This window comes from Chrysemys picta, chromosome 1 (genome assembly GCF_011386835.1).
Source record: "Chrysemys picta bellii isolate R12L10 chromosome 1, ASM1138683v2, whole genome shotgun sequence".
Classification (NCBI taxonomy): domain Eukaryota; kingdom Metazoa; phylum Chordata; order Testudines; family Emydidae; genus Chrysemys; species Chrysemys picta.
In genome coordinates, this window is record NC_088791.1 from 195,401,099 (window position 1) to 195,419,445 (window position 18,347).

General features: G+C 38.5%; 1 protein-coding gene across 6 annotated transcripts in view; it reads right to left on the reverse strand.

The window, feature by feature from the left end:
* Positions 1–6,442, reverse strand: part of ERG (ETS transcription factor ERG) — a 215,664-nt gene extending 209,222 nt beyond the window's left edge. For 2 of the 6 annotated variants that reach the window (XM_065577403.1, XM_005304432.5), the window contains exon 1: positions 5,393–5,531. The gene's annotated coding sequence lies outside the window, so the exon portion shown is untranslated. Of the gene's footprint in view, positions 1–5,392; positions 5,661–6,325 lie in introns of those variants that run through there. The other 4 variants (XM_024100507.3, XM_065577411.1, XM_024100506.3 and 1 more) reach the window with 4 other exon arrangements.
* Positions 6,443–18,347: the final 11,905 nt, after the last annotated feature.

Sequence of the window (18,347 nt, forward strand, 5' to 3'; positions counted from 1 at the left end):
ATTGCAAAGCCCTCTGAACAGCCTCTCCAGTTCCTGGCTCCTTGTGAAGTGATAATACATCTGCACTCCCTCCATTTTGAAGCTTCTGCAGAATCTGCTTTTTAATCCAAATTTTTCAGAATTGGGTTCCTAAAATCAGGTTTAATACATATTTAGCATCTCTGGAAACCAAGCCCCTTATCTGAGAGCCTAAACATGAATTTAGCTGCCTAACGTTAGGCACCTATGGTTGAAAATTCTGGGTTAAATGCCAGATCCTGAAAAAGGCTCCGAAATGCAGTGGAAATCAGTGAAAGGAAATCATGCTTATCTTTAGGCCCAGCCCTTTTTAAAAAGGTAACCATTTTAATTATTTTAACAATACTACACAATGTCAGAACATATGAGTAATCTTCTGGTTGCTATATTAAAGGCACAAATGCAAGCATGTCACCAATTGATGGACAGTTAAGAAATTGGAAGTCATGACACTGAAAGAATACTTCAACAGCCACCCAAACGCCATGATGATGGGCTCCTGATGGATTACATCCTCTGTTTTAAAACATCCTTAACTGAAAAATAAAGTCCCAGTCCTGCAACCACATACACACACAAGTAACCTCACACATGACTAGTCACAGGGAGTTCAATGGGGCTACTCCTGTGTGTAGTAAGTAGTTGGAAGCTTGTGACCTTAGTTTAAAACTACTTTCCATCAAGGCATACTTATGACTCTTTGTGTATTGTACCTCAAGATAAAATGAAAACATATGGTTATTGTTTTCTGTTTGATAATGCAGCATATAAATATTAATTTTCTTATATAACAAAAATAACTAGTGATTTTGTTCTTTTTGTCTTGGAGAAAGTTTTTCTTATTGGAATGAAGTTGTGCCAAGAAGAGATTACATCTGATGCAAGCAGCATGCAAGAACAATCTATTTCTCCTAACAAATTTCTAAATTAAAAAGCATTAACAGAGTGTGGTTGCAATGCAATTTTGAGAAAAAAATCTTTAGGATACAATCTCCTACTCTATGCAGGCAAAATAGTTGTTGAAGTTAGTGGGAGTTTTGCCCGCATTAAATATATTGGAATCAGACCTTTAGTGAATCCATTCATGTTTATACTACATCAAATATCACTTTAGTTCTCCAGTCAACATAAAAAATGTCTAACTCAGATATTTTATTTTTCATACACACATCTCTGTTAATCAGTAGTATGCATGCATGTTCCGTATCTAAAGAAGTGTATACCCTTTAGTTTTCATTGTTAAATTACTGTTTCCTATACTCAATCAAGTCCAACAGATTATACACACACCACTATCTATAAATAGAAGAGGTTAAAATGCAGGTTAAATATAACAGATATGTCCACAGCTCCATATTTAGACATACCCTTTAATTTTTTTTCTATTGCCTATTTTTTACTTACATTTAAATTTAGCAAAGTAATTTTAGACTGCCAGCTTTCTACCTACACTAGTCTTACTATGCTACCAAGTAAGCATATTAAATTTTGCCCTCCTACTTCATCATCTTGCAGAATGCCAAATTAAATGTGAACCCGTAGAGCTCAAACCTGAATTCTACATTCAGACAAAATTCTCAGAGATGTTTGACGTTAGTGGGAGCTTTGCCTGAGTAAGAAGTGCAGGACCAAGACCATAAGAGGGGAAAAAAATACTCTGTTGGTTGTGAAAGTGAATAGCTGCAGGCTATAATGAAAACTAGAGTAAGACATTATCGCATGAAAGGTAATTTTTTTCAACCCATGGATGAACATTATACTGAAAGTGTCTTGCTAAAATGTATTTTATGAACAAAATCTCTTTAAATTAACAGATGGTAAAGTTGAAAATATAAAACATAGACTAAAAGAGCAACTGCATGTTAGAAAAATGCGCTGTGCAGCATTAGATATGCAGGGCTTGATCTTGCACCAATGACCTCAATGGAAGCTGTATCAGGCTCACAGGACCCTTTCTTGCAAACACTCCCTGTAAGCAACTTCTAGCTGGAGTAGGTCCCATTGACTTCCACATAATTACAGTATTTGCATGATTAAAGGAAGTAAGGCATAACCGTACATTTGTCCATTTGCTTTTTCCAGAAAAATGTATTTACCGTGAAAATAACCAGTTCCACAGTAATTAAAACATTTCTAAAAGATGTTTTCAATTAAAAGGTCCTTTTCGGTCTCACTACATTAAAAGGCTCTGCTAACCCATTCTGTTAAGTTCTCCAGTATTTAAGAATTGCACACACACATAAAAGGAGGGGAACGAAATGTAACATTTTTGTATGCCCAGGTACCATCATGACTGCAAAAGATTTTGGAGTTCTTTAGCCCTAACTTAATTGAGTGCATATAACTAGGAACGAGATGAAACAGTGCTTTGCTGAGTACCTGGACACTACTGACAGTGCATCATTAATGAACTACTCTGGTGAGAGAGAACCAATCAAATTAGCCTTACATCTAGGTAGAGGAGAGTTGGCATTTTGTGTGGAGTAGAATAGAAAGGGATTTGCCTCATCGGTGGTAAGTTATTTTGCTCATGCGATGTTGTTGGATCACAGGTTGTCATCCAAGAATTTTAAATTTGTTTACACATGTGCACAGTGCATGCACAAAATAAGTTTTCCATATAACAGCAGATAGCAAAGTCACATCAGTGCCTCATGTCATAATACCAATATGACAAAGAATATTTTCAAAGCAACCATGATTTTAGCTATGGAAATTAAATTGTCATTTTAGATAGAAAAATTTTAACCTGATCATATACAAATAACAAATTTGCAACAACAAAGTCCATTTTAAAATTTGTGATAACCTGCATTTTGCTCTCATGGCTTATTTCACTTAAATCCCTCTATGGAATTGAAGTCTTGTATTGTTTGAAAGTATGACAAAGAATTCAAAGCAAACTTCATTAAAAGTAGTTCAAGAAGAGAAATAAAAGGGATGAGGAGACACTACTACAAAAGTATAAGGAGAAAGACGTGTCTAATATATAAGACACATAGTTAAAGTGTGTATTTGGGGACTAAAGACTGCACAGCATATAATCAAAACTGAGTAACATTTTAGCAGCATTAAACTCCTAAGGTAAAAACACACTAAACACATCTAGAGCTTACACTGACAGATCATTTATAAAATTCTTGTAACATGTAACTCTATCCAGTACTATATGATTTGTTTAACCTTTGGGAATAAATTGGGGGAAGGTGGGGGTGGATGCTATTCAAAACTAAATCCTGAAATGCTTTTTGAGCTGAGGATTTTTTTCCTGCAAAGATTTGCACAGATTTGTAGCAAGTTAACCAGTGTTTGCATTCATGTGTGTATGAAACAGTACTATAAGGCCTGAATTATAACTTAATTTACAATATCCCAATATTTTTTTTAAAAAGTCTTCTTTTAAGAAATGGATAAGATATTCAATACCAAAATATCTTTGTATCACATCACTTTAATCGTGTATTGGTTTGATTTGCCTTTTCTTATTTATTTTAATTAAGAAGCTGTCAAACACTCAATTTAAAGTCCCTTCCCTCCCCAGTTAATCAAAATGTATTTATCAGATATGAGTTCAACAGTACCTAAGCTAATATCATTAAAGTTTTGATTTCTTGTCTTAGCCAGAAGCAGTCTGTTCAGTCTGCTCCATTTGCTTGAATGAAACTATGCAAGTGGATAAAGGGTTAAAACTAAGGAATGTGACAGTTCTCCATGTGCAGTCCATAGACCTAAGTATCCCACTTTCCCTAGTGAACTCAAAATTACATGGACAGAACGTAAACTACAAACTATTACTCCAACACTAATATTTTGTTAATATACAGTAGGATTAGAATTTTGACTAAAAAGTAAAAGTTTACTTGCTGTTCTGTAGATTCATAGTAAATACAGTCATGAATGGAAGTTTATGCTAATTTTAACTTGCAGTTTTAGTTTTGTAACTATGATTATTTACATTCAAAATACTGCTAGAAAGTCATTGGATCACTAAATATATTTATATCAGTGCATTTAATCTAAAATGTACCACAACCAATTCTGAATCTCACTAAATAATTTCAGTTTAATTAAAGGTTTAGGAAAATACATTTAAAACACCATTTAACTTTTGCAAGAGCTGTACAACTTAAAAGGGACCATTGATACCAGTTAATTGAATCATTGATTGTAGGAGGACAGAAAAATATTGGAGCTGCTATTATGAAAAGGAACAAAATATGGAAAAATCATAGGGAAATAGCCACAAAGCCAGCAGCGAGGCAGAAAATAAAGTGTATGAAGAAATTAAAACTAAAGAAAGTTTAAAAGGATAAGTGTGGGGACAGTGAACATAAAGAGATACTTCTCCTGCTACCATTCAGTATATCTAATGATCAAACCAAAAATAATAAGCACTTATATTCAAAGCATACAAGTGCTTGAAAAGGTAACGTTGTGGAAAGATGTGGGATTACTGAGAAATATCAGTAATAACAAGCAACTCTGAAGGCACAAAACTTCTCTTGCAACTATTCCACGTATAATCAATCCAAGGTGATGATGGCGCATATTTCACAGCTATATGCTGTGTGTTATACACACGTGCATGGGCTGTATAGAAACTCCCTCCGAAGGATGTCTTTCAGCCATTCACCCAAAACCAAGGCAGCACCTTAATTCAACCCTTATTGCCGGGCAAACACCACCGAGCACACGTCCCGTGTTTCGGTTGCCCTACGGAAGGCTCCACATGTTTTACCAATAAGCAGGGAATCGTATCCCCATGACCTTACTGGTGGCAGCACGTTTTCAGAGGATCCTTAACCACTTCTGGGATATCTCCCCCCACACACCCCGACCCACCTGGGGAAGTAACGTTACCCACATTACACACACGCACCCATCCCAGAGGCAGGAAACTTTCCCTGCGGAGCCTGTCACCCTGCTCGCAACCAGCCCAGCCTCCTGGAGCAGCACCTGGCCCTGCGCTTTGCGGCCAGCCTGCGCCCACCGCCGCGAGCGCCCGCACAGCAGCCCCCGCTGAACCCTGCGCGGCGGGGCTGGGCTGACACAAGGCAGGCGGTGGCCAGGCTGAGCCGCCGCTTGTCCCAGCGGAAGTGCAACCAGTGTGAGTGCGCCTGGCTGCCAGCGCTCCCGGCCCTGTGCCGCCCCGGGGGGCATCTCCAGCCTGCCAGCGGGCTGAGCCAGCCCCTCAGGCGCCCGCCCGGCGCTCCCCGGGAGGCAGGGGAACTGCGCCCTGCTCCCTGTCAAACTTTCCCTCCCTCCCCACCCCAGCCCCAGCTGCGGCGGCGCTGGGGGGGCAGCCGAGGCCGCGTCCCGTGTAACCCCCCCCCCTCCCAAGAAGGGACCCGAGCGGGAAGGCGAAGGGACTTACCGGGAGAGGCCGGGCACGGGGCGAGTCCGGGGCTGCGGGTGAAGCCAGTGGCCGCCGCCGCCGCCGCCAGCGTGTGAGTGAGTGAGTGCACGGGGGAGCCGCAGGCTGCACTGACTCACTTCACTCGGAATGGGCTCGGCCCAGAGCGCGGGCCCCGGGCTCAGCGAGCCTCTCTCCTGCTCCAATCATGGAGCAGGGCAACTGCCCAGGCTCGCCCCAGCTCCCTCCGTGCGGGGGGACCAGCCCCGCCGCGGCCAGCCCCGGGCGCTCCGAGCACGCGGCCCCGGGTGGGCATGGACCCAGCAGATGGGGTGGGTGGGTGAGAGAGACTTGATGGGCTAGAAGGAGCGGGCTCGGGGTGTCCCCTCCAGCCGGGGAGCCGGGTGCTCAGAAGGGGCGGGGGCGAGGAATGAAACCTGAAAACTGACCAGACTGGGCTGGAGGAGAGAACTCAGGCGTCCGGGGTATTTCCCCCCGGAACACTGAACTTTACAAGGCATGGCTGTCTGCAAAGACTGCGCCCGGACCCGAGGGAAAGCCAACATTAAAGTGTAAAAAACAGATACCTCGATTCAATGAAAGACAAGTGAGGGGTGGGATGCAGGGCAACTATTTAAGCCGGTCATAACATTGTTCCACTCCTGTAGAGACAGGAGGGGAGCGTGAAGGCACTGGGGGAGGGGGGATGTTAAAGTTGAGGAAGTGAAGGGAACGCGGAGACAGCTATGGTAAGGACAGTTCATTAATTTTAAAACCCCGAGAAGAACACATCAGTAATGGAAAGGATGAAAAAAAAACAGGACAAAAAGACAAAGGGGGGTCTCCTCAGTGTCATTTAGATTGTAACCTGCCCTCCACCAGCACCACCACCACACACCTACCCCCACCCTCAACAAAACAAAAAAGAATTTTAAAATTAAAAAGGGTCCTTACCGAGGTGTCTTGTCTCCCTTATCTCCGTGCTGAAACTGCATTTTCCCTACTTTATCTTGCGCAATGTTCCTTCTGTTCATTTCATGCTGCTCTCACTCATGTTCTGAAAGACACCTCTCCTGCACTTTCCCAGCTAGGAACCCCAGCTACCAGTCGGAATCGAGAGCAAAGCATATAAAGAAAAAAATCGAGTACTCCTTTAATGATCATAACAATAATCATAATTAAAGGTGTCTCGATTTTTAAAGCAGGGCTACATAATGTATTAATTGCTTACTATTAACGTGCAGTTTTATTGAGCATAGCACACAGAAGTCTGATTGTGAGTGAGGAGTGTTTTCAATGAAAGTGGAGTTATTTTAGCTGCAGACATGTTTACATTTCTGTGGTTTAGTCTATAACTTTCTCTTTTTCTTGCTTCAGAATTCTGCTCCATGAAGCAAAGCCCTTAGCTCCCAGACATTCCAAAAAGTCTGCCAAAATAATGGGGGGGAACCCACACAGAGAGACCCCCAAGTCTGGGTCAGGCTCAGGGCTGGATATGGGCAGAGCTAGTATACCCCCTCCCAACTCTCTCTGTCTCTCTCTCTCTCCAGTTAAAAAGCCTTCAGGGCTCCATTTCCTGTTTTTAAGGAAAAAATAAAGTGGGTCTAGTACTGATTTTAGATACGACCTAGACCAGATCTTATAGGTTCCGAGGATCTTTAACTCTGTAGATGCCAAATGGTACTTGGCAATGCATGAATCTAGATGTCTCACAAGTGTCCTTCCCACTAAGACTAGTCATATGGGTGAGATCGGTTTTAGCACATCATAGATTTTTGAATTACTGACAAAACAGTAAGCACAGGCTATTTAGGTCTCAAAGGACAGCTTTCAGTGTGTCCACATCAGGTTAATAATGAGTAAGAAAATACAGGTAAAAGTTAAACAAAAGGTGGGACAGGACAGGACACATCTATCCCAGACCTGAATCACTTTAATCAATTTATGGAGATCAGATAATGCATCTTTGTGGGTAGCTTGAAAGCAAAATAAAACGTTGGATTAGGCCTGTCAGTAAGAAGTATTATTTAATTGGCCCTTCCTTTCTATTAAACACTATTAGTGCTACAGATAGTTAAGTGTCGATTGAGTGGCTTTATTGAGTTATAACAAGAACACATGGGGCTTTGGGACATTACATTCACTGTTTTCAAGAAAAGCAAAAAATAGCAACTGGTTAAAATTTAGGACCTCATACTGGTGAATAAAGGAATAGAGGAGGGTACATCTCCCCACAAAACCAGAGAGTCCAGTTTTCCACTTTAGATCATTGAGTATATTATCTAGATAGAGACAAACCAATCAGAATACACTAACTCAGGGGATCCAGAAAACAGAAGAAAGAAAGATGATGCTTCCATCATGATCAAGGTGGAGTACGCAGATACAAACCTGGTTTGGCAGCTGTCAATAATGGTTCTTTTAAGTCCCCCACTCTCACTTCCCTGGAACACCTAGCCCTGTATTAAGAATAATCTGACTCCATAGCTCCATTCAGAAGGCTATGCCATAGGCTGCATTAGCGACTGTCTGTGGTCCATTGTTTCTGGTTTGATCCATTAGGTAGTGGTGCAGATCTATGAATGAGACAGAAAAAGAAAATGCAGAGCTACTCTGCTTGCTTTAAGGCAAATGGTCAGTTACCTCCACTCTTAGTCTCCCCAGTCCTACCAAAGTCTTTGTTTTAACCCCCCCCCCTTTTTTTTTTTTACATACCATTGACTCATGTATATTTGGATCTTTCAGGTTTGAAGGAGCCACAAAGTGTTATAATTTCCTAATACTTCAAAAAAGAAAAGAAAATCCACTTCCCCCCAAGATGTTTTATATTAATTTAAGTATTTGTTGCTGGATAATATCAGGCTGTTTCTCAATGAAATGTCCTGCGTGGGCTCTCACACCTGCTAAATATAATCCTCTCTTTCTTTTGATATTCTGTAAAGGGCCTTTAAAGGATCACATCCTCCAATCTGGAGATTTAATTGCTTCATCTAGGTTTTTTAAAAGCCTTGTAAATTTCTGAATTTGGTCTATTTCAAAGCTGAAAGGGAGGCTGGATGAGGGTGCCAAGGCTGCAACTCAAAACAATAGTCAATGTTCAATGTTTAATATAACATCAATACTGTTATGAGTAATAAAAGCTCCCTTTTATCATCTTGTATGTTCAGTTCTTTGGGCAGACACTCCTTAAGCTGATTTTATGATTTACCAGTGAGTTAAATATGAAAATAGTAGCCCATTTCGATATGGTAAATGCACACCAGGGAGGAAGTCACAGATCTTGTTTTATAGAAGGTAATGGAGTGAGATTACCCATACTAATATATAAATCTTCAGAGAACATAAATCTAGCATGAAAAGGGCCCAAAAGAATCTTTCTTCGACACAGAAAGTAGCACAATATATTAAGATAGTTATAGATTTTATAGTTACTTTGTATGGGTGGCTACTGTATAATGAAAGAATACTAAGATTCAGTCATTAGATTGACAAAATAAATATGATTATTTGCCTTTATAATTGATAAACGGACTAAAATGTCCAATAGTTGATGCTCTTTATTCCCAAAGAATGGTGGGTAGGCTGGGATACAGACATTTCATGCAAACTGATACTCAGCCTAGAACTTTTGCAGCGTATGTCAGATGCTGTTCTTCTGTACACACAGCAGTTCTTAATAACACATGGTGACCACAAACTGCTTTATAAAATTGCATAATGCATAATTCCTATCAATTTGCATAACATAGAGAATAAGATGATATTGAACATATTGTGCATCTGTCACTGTGTTCTAGTGACAAAGTTTCCACAAAAATGGATCAGGGTATATGTGCATGTCTACCAGGATCACTAAAATATTTTCAGTTTTAACTAGGATATTCATTAGTACAATTACATTTGGGTAATTTACTGCAATCTGCAAATATGTCTGAGTTTTTTCTTAATCATTTCTTAAACGAAAACATCCAATAGTAGTGTAATTACTACTTCAACGTGAAGATTGATTGGTTTGTAAAAAGATTATGGAGATTTTTGTCTACATTTACAAACTGGTTTTCATTGTCATTCCATGTGCAGGCAGACGTATTAGCTGAAGTTTTAAAAAACAGACTACTGAAATATTTTGTTGGTCTTCACAAAATCTTATTTGCATAGCCTACAATCTTTAGCCATTGAAGCTACTTTGAACTCATTAGAACAAGCTTCCATCCTAGACTACTTTCACAGAATTAACCACACTTCCTTCTTCTATGGGAATTTAGGGTGTAAAAGAAAATAGAGATGGGCCCTGCTAAGTTAAAGATTGCTGGCACCTCCATGATGGTTCCAATTTCCCTTTTCTCTAACCTGGTGGAAGTTGGTCCTACTCTTAATTGGATCAGAGTTCACATGGCCAAACACTGATTAATTTACTGCCATTTAGACTTTAAGGCCAGAAAGGACCATCATGATCATGTAGTCTGACCACCTGCACCTTGCAGGCCACAGAACCTCACCCACCTACTCCTGTAATAGACCCCTAACCTCTGGCTGAGTTACTGAAGTCCTCAATTCATGATTTAAATACTTCAAGTTATAGAGAATCCACCATTTACACTAGTTTAAACCTGCAAGTGATCCATGCCCCTTGCTGCAGAGGAAGCCAAAAAAGACCCTAGGGTCTCTGCCAATCTGACCTCGGGAGAAATTCCTTCCTGACCCCAAATATGGCAATCAGTTGAACCCCAAGCATGTGGGCAAGACCCACCAGCCAGACACATGGGAAAGAATTCTCTGTAGTAACTCAGAGCCCTCCCCATCTAGTGTTCCATCACTGGCCATTGGGGATAGCTGCTACTAGCAGTCGCAGCTCAGCTACATGCATAACATGGGCCAAAGACCCTCACCTAGTAATTTCAGAATCAAGCCCATAACTTCTGTTTAACTATACATTGATGGCTTACGAGTTTTATAGAATTGCTGCCTATTTAAGAACTAGCAGCATGGGATTGGATGGGGATGTCAAGGTTCCAAGACTACTTCCAGTTATGTCACCACCTCATTGTATGGATTTGGGCAAGTCACTTAACCTCTCTGTGCATGAGTTTATCCCTCTGTAAAATCTGTATATTTATTGTCTTTACAGAGATGATGTGTCTAATTTATTATATAGATCCTCAAATGAAAGGAAGATCTATACAAGTTAAAAGTTATTTATGAGGATGAGGATGCGTACAATATTACCAATACAAATAAAAATATGCATTAAAAGCTTTCCTGTCAGCATATGAACCAATGTACAAAAGGTAAACATTCATCTAAAGATGAAACTCAAACATACATGGGGGGGGGGGAATCACCTTTTCCACTATATAGAAGACAAAAACAATTTCAGTAGTTACCTACCACATTAAAATCAAAAGGGTTAACATTTTCCCTATAAAACCTAACATCTAACATCAAGCACTTTTGTGATAAAAAGGTGACACATCTATCAATATCACCTCTCATAGGTATGGATGGCATTCATTAGAAAAGGTTTTCTCTTGTAAAAATGACATTTAAAGCAAGACAGATAGGAGGATATTTTCATACAGCCCTCTCTCTACATACAGCCAGATAACTATTTTTAAATGTATCAGAAAAGATGGCTATTGGAATGTTCATAGATTCCCTTAAGTCACAGTTTGGACATTTTGACAATCTCTCTGACTCTCTTTGACAGGTCCCTAAGAACATTGGGATTATGTTTTACAGAAGGATGACTTTAAATGGCAAAGAGATGTATTCCTTGTGTGTTAAGATTACTAATGAATACTAAAAGAAAATACTTCATTAGAAGAAAAATAAAAGCTCATCTGATTCACGGTGTAGCAGACATTACTCAACATCAACCTAATATGCAGCCCTTATGTCCCATTTAAAAAAAAATCAAGCAATTGTCATATAATCATGTAAAGGGGAAAAGCTTGTTCAAGCTGCTGGCTAGGTTTAACTAATAGGCAATATTCTGTAAAGGCCTGATTCAATGTTCATTGAACTCAACTAGAAAGACTCCATTAACTTCAACAGGCTTTGGATCAGGCCCCAAACTAGTGACAGATGAACCCCAGAAGCTTCAGAGGTTTGATTTGGAAAATAATCTGGAAGTTGGGATGCTTCCCTGAACATTTTCTAAACTATCTAAATCTCCTAAATCAGAAATCTGAGCTACAACTGTCATGTAAGCCAGTAGTTCTTAACCTTTCCAGACTACTGCACCCCTTTCAGGAGTCTGATTTGTCTTGCGTACCCCAAGTTTCACCTCACTTAAAAACTACAAAATCAGACATAAAAATACAAAAGTATCACAGCACACTATTGCCGAAAAATTGCTTACTTTCTCATTTTTACCATATAAGTATCAAATAAATCACGACCCCTGGGGTGAATAACACTGATATAATATATATAGCAGTATAAACAAGTCATTGTCTGTATGAACTTTTAGTTTGTACTGATTTTGCTAGTGCTTATTATGTAGCCTGCTGTAAAACTAGGCAAATATCTAGTTGATTTGATGTACTCCCTGGAAGACCTCTGCGTACCCCCAGGGGTATGCGAACTCCTGGTTGAGAACCACTGATGTAAACAACTCTTCTTGTGGTATTTTGGCACTTCTGCTTCCTGGCCTACCTACAACTAGGAAGAGCAGATTCCTGCAAACAAGAATAATGAACACAACAAACTCAGCAAACTTTTTTTAGCTATTGGAAAAATTCAGTTGTTCTTCACTTTGAGTCAGAGGGTAATTGCTCGTGTAATTTCTTATTTTATACAAAACATTTCCCTCACTCACAATTTCAAACCAACATTTTATCTGCATCACTCCCTGGATTAAAGGAATAACTAATAGTCCAATGAATCATCGCAGAAACACTGATCACTGGCTGCATCTTCTCAAGAACTATGAAGTTCTTCAACCACAAGATAAGAGTTAAAAAATTTAGAGCCAAATGATTAATACACTTTCAGAAACATTTGAAAATTCAGCCCATAAAGACTCAGATCACGATTTTTAAATAGTGACTTTATTTAATAAATAAAGTTCAGAATTTGAACTTGCATTTAAATATAAAAGGTCCTAACTTGCCCACATCTGAGTAAAATAAGGGAAATTCTGACTTCTTAAAAATTTCTGTTTGTAAAGTGTTTGATAAAGAACAATTAATAATCGTAAGTACAATAATATTACTTGTTTATTTTTTACACATATACTTTATTCTTTTTCCATTGCCTTTGATTATCTGGTATATTATGACCTTTGAAGAGACCATGGTTTAATAAAAACTAAATTAAACAAAGACTCAATATGACTTGCATATACATTTTTTATAATTTAAATAAATGCACTATCTGGATCTTTTCTCGTCTTTAAATTAATCTACTCTATTTTCTGTATTTCTCATGTTCCACTGATACTGGCTAAATTCTGCCTTCAAGTCTATGGACTTTGTTGCTATAAGGGCATAAATGTGATGACGCAATTCTATACACTGCTCTGCCTGGCAGATCTGTGAATAACTGGCAGTGAATGGGGTTTCAGTAGCCAGGCTTCTAGCATATATGATCAGTGTTTTACCTATTCTTATGTCTATGTACAGATCTGTATTTACATAGCTTTGTTCTACCATGTGCCACATCTTAATCCAGCACAGATTTACAAGTAATTTCTTTACTGAATTTATCATAAACCAGAATAATAACTGAAATTATTATTAGAGGAATAAACAATCTTTGCCTGAAACTTCAGGCTACAAAGAGCTTGGCCAACATATGCAATGTATGAACAGGAAATATCGTGTGTGTGGGGATGAGTATTATATATAGCCAGACATACTTTCCATATCAAATTTGTGACTATAGTGGTCACAAGTTACATATATCCTGAATTTATACACACAAGTTACATGATAACTTTTTGCTGCTTTGGTGGCAGCATTTGGGGACATGTCATGGATTTCAGTGAAGTATGACCACAAAGGAGGTTTTCCAATGGCATTCCACCTATGCATACCTCACTATCCAACCAGTATCACATTCCCTTTACTTCACTGAGTCACGCCACAGTAAATTGCAGTTTTATTTAGTATAATCAATGTATATTCTATTGCATTCTTTTCACACATGGTTTTCTAAACTAATGAACATGAAGAATGTGTTTAATTTGTAGTAGTAATTTGTACTGGATTATGCTTGGATTAGCTATTAAATGAAGACTCTTCTATCACAGATGAAAAAAATTACATGTTGGAGGAGCATAAGTCACACGTTGGCTTATAGTTTCAAAGTATCCCATATCTACATGATATCCCTGAGTATGGTTTTCCATTTGGATCTCTGAATTAACTGGAAAATATTTAAAGTCACTTGTATGCAGACAGCTCCCCATTGATTCTGAATTTGAGCAGGCTCACATGCATCGTTTATTCAAAAAGTACATCCAATATATTGCACTCATGACGTGCTTCCAATACTCTGTTTTCAGATAAATATATAAGAACAGATGACCAAAACCTCCCTCATTTTGTCTAATCACACAGATAGCTGTGTTAGACATCATAACATGACCCATGGAGGATGACAGTATCACAGGACAACTACAATTTTGTATGGAGGCTGATTAGAAACTCTCACATTTGTAAATTCTGTTTTTGGTGCTCTGCATGTGTGGGATAGAGCTCAGAATCAGGCCCTTACTGATTTATCATATATTACAAGGAATCATAGAATATCAGGGTTGGAAGGGACCTCAGGAGGTCATCTAGTCCAACCCCCTGCTCAAAGCAGGACCAATCCCCAGACAGATTTTTACCCCAGTTCCCTAAATGGCCCCCTCAAGGATTGAACTCACAATCCTGGGTTTAAAGGGGTCACCCTCCCCTTCGGGGAATCAAACCCTGGTCTCCTGTGTGACAGGCGGGGATACTCACCACTATACTAATGAGGAAAGGGGCACGGTGAGTGCACACAGCTCCAAGAGACCAGCTATGGTCAGCATACAATGTAATAGCAATGAACAATATTACAAGATACAAGCCAGAATGCAGGTGTTACCAAGTGAGATTCTATGGGCTGTGCTATACAGGTCAAACTAGAGACTAGATTATCAGAATGGTCTTTGGGCCACAAAATCTATGAAATCTGTACAATGTGAGATAGACCTCTGTATAAAACTCCACTAGCAATGTCTGCCTAGATACATTGGTCCAAATTCTGCATTGATTTACAACCTGTGCAATCCCTGTTTTAGTCAGTTGGGCTCCATGAGTTGTAACTCAGTGCAGAATAGGGTCCTTAAGAGAACAAGGATGGCCCTTGTATATCTATATCTAGTCATGCTGATATGGTTATTGAAATTAAAATGGAAAAATGAATGGGGATAAATAATGGTCAACAATAACCCCAATGTGTTTTAAATTTAGCAGCATAATGTAGTTAATAGGGCACCTGACTAAAAGTCAGGAGCTATGAGTTCTATTCCCCTTCACTCATTGGGTAGCTGCTTTAGGCCTGGCCCTTCATTTTTCTGTATCTTAGTTTTTCCATTTGTTCAAATAGGGATAACATTACTTATTCACCTTTGAAAAGCACGTTGAAATCAGTGGATGAAAAGCACTAAATATGATAACTTTAGGATGAGATTTGAGGATTATTGTTTAACAAAACTTGATTTTACTGCAAACATTGATTTAAAATACCTTAATTATAATAGAATTTCTGTGAAATGTCTGGTTCACTTTCTTTCATTGTTTGCAATTGCATAGAAATCTTCATTTAGAATCCAATTTTTGGGTTAACTTCCTTGTACGTTTGTGAGAAAATAAACTTAAGAACATGCACAATGACTCAATATCTCAATAGTTTCAGTTTCCTATGAATTAAAAAAAAGGGCCAATTTTTTTTTGGGGGGGGGGGAGGAAAGTTTGCTACAGTATGTTAATTTTTAATTTAAAAATGGGCCACTTTTCCAGCAAGCATGGGCATTTTTGAGCAAACACAATACACTTCCATTCAGAAATGAGTGAAAATGGGCCTATTTTTCAAGCCAGAGTGCCAGTCACCTAAAAAATATGCAAAAAGGCACATTTTCACTAGAAAAACAACCATTCCACTGAGACCTCAAATAAAGCATATTTTAAGGCATTGCAAAATTGCATAAAAGGAACAGATGAACATTTTTTCAAAAGAAATCCCATGAAACAAAAAAATTGTGAATTTTCTAGACTAAAAGACAGAGAAACAGTACTTTGAGTAGTTTTTGGAAGGCACAGTTGATCCAGCATACATAATCTGCAGCAAATTTTCAGAATAAATGGTTCAGAAATGTAGTTCAAAGAAAGAAAACCTAGTTTATTGCCTATTTTACACAAATGCATCCTTCCATGGAACTGAATCATTTCTTTGGACTTTTTATCAATATTGACACAGTTGAAATAAAACAAACTGTCGTCAGATAAAAAGCTGATAACAGAATATGCCGTTTACAACTACATGAGACCATATACAGTTCCTTGAAATTATCTGTGAAATCATTTTAACTTTATTTTCTTTTTGGTAAAGAACTCTTAATTGAGGATATAATGTAAAATTTCTCAGGATTAAGACAATGCACTTAAACTGCAGGGTCCTCTTAGAGAGTTTGTTCTGGTATAAATCTGCTATCCTGTAACTCTGATTATAAACACTCTCTACAGGATATGCACCTGGTTCTGGGCTGGTGTATATTATTTCACTCCCCCAAAAAACTTTATAAAGAGAATACACCACATTTCAACAGCAATATAAATAATGTTGCAGTTTGGGATCTCTTGTGCTGCTTTAATTTTTTTTCTTTCTTTTTCATCTGAACTGAACCACACCTCTCTAAAAATACTCATTTTCTTAATGAAAACCATATTTTTAAGCATTTTTTGTATGCATGACCTGCTGACATGCCTGCACAATCTTTAATGTCAGTTTCAGACGACACGTGTCTTATGAAAGTCTGGGACCCAGCTCTCGTCTGGGCCTGAGAGATCTGTCCCACATCTTTATGAGAAAGAGGGACAAAAACTTCTGTTTTTGGCATTTTATATTGGAGTCTGTTTTAAGCTAGGAGGGAAAAAAATAGCAACGTAGAGTCTAGACAGAAGAGATTGGGTTGAAATCTGGAAGCTATTCAGTGAGGCTACAGCACATGGCAGCTTGACTGCAGCAAGGGATCACATTACACTGCCTAATTACACATGAAAAATGTACACATCACTTTTCTTAAATGCTTGGAAAAATAGATGTTCAGATGGCAATTGTGAACTGTAGTAACTGAGCCAGTTGTACATAGTTGGAACATTTCACAAATGGCATTTCAAAAGCCTGCGTGCTTTTTTACAATGTGATTTTTTTTTGTATGTTCATAAAATAAATTCTAAAAAAGGTAGTCTAAATTTAGCAGATGGTTGCATTGTAAAGGAAATATTTAAAAATACAACATGTGAGACGGAAGAATAAGAGCCTGATCCTGAGCCCTTTTAATTCAATAGCAAACGTAAATAGATTTCCACGGGACAAGGGTTGAACCCTAGGGTCCCCATCTAGCACATGTTCTGAACTGTACTTACATAGCCCCCAAAACGTATCCTCACTCAGTGTTAGCAAATCACATTTTAGATCTTCAATGGGACTACTCATGTGAATAAAGTTAAGCACATGCCTAAATGTTAGTAGAATCATGTCCTGGGATTGTGTGTATATAACTTGTCTACGAAATGTCTAGAACACGAGAATCAGAGGAGCATGCACACACGCAGCCACCCACCCACCTCTCCACCCACTGACTTTAATAAATTAGATTTTTTCCTTAGACATTTCTTGTCTATTATGAACTCATCAGTTTCAGTGATACACCACAATAATTTAGAAATATGTTATCATAATATAATGCATCATTTCAATTGGTCTGAATGGTTCCTGTTCCTCTCTAATATAAATATAAACATTTAAGAAGACTACTTTCAGGGAAAAAATGCCATTCTTCCAGATATTTTCAGAGATTAACTATTTAAATTCTTCATCAATAGCAAAACATAAAATATTAGATTTGCAGGAGAAAATGTTCAAGGTTATGTCTTTCTGTGCATACTTCAGTCTTTTCTAGAAGAATCCACTGCAACAGAAAATGAAGATAAAGGTCCATTAGATGCATTAGGGCCGATTTCTACAACTTTTGCATTAAATGATTTACTCCTGCAAGTAAGTATTTGAACAACATGACTTAGGGTTCTTCATGGGTTTTGGTTCAGATCCATTTTGAGGGAATAGCTTCCTTAATTATGTCTATATAGTAAACTTTTTTCTAAAAATCATTCTTATTTAAAATGCTTCAATCAATTTACTATTTAAAAGTAAGAAAGGAGCATAAACGCTGCCAAATTAAGTGCAAGAATGTAATAAGAAAAGCCAAAGAGGAGTTTGAAGAACGGCTAGCCAAAAACTCCAAAGGTAATAACAAAATGTTTTTAAGTACATCAGAAGCAGGAAGCCTGCTAAACAACCAGTGGGCCCCCTTAATGATCGAGATACAAAAGGAGCGCTTAAAGACGATAAAGTAATTGCGGAGAAACTAAATGGATTCTTTGCTTCAGTCTTCATGGCTGAGGATGTTAGGGAGATTCCCAAACCTGAGCTGGCTTTTGTAGGTGACAAATCTGAGGAACTGTCATGGATTGAAGTGTCACGAGAGGAGGTTTTGGAATTAATTGATAAACTTAACATTAACAAGTCACCGGGACCAGATGGCATTCACCCAAGAGTTCTGAAAGAACTCAAATGTGAAGTTGCGGAACTGTTAACTAAGGTTTGTAACCTGTCCTTTAAATCGGCTTCTGTACCCAATGACTGGAAGTTAGCTAATGTAATGCCAATATTTAAAAAGGGCTCTAGAGGTGATCCCGGCAATTACAGACTGGTAAGTCTA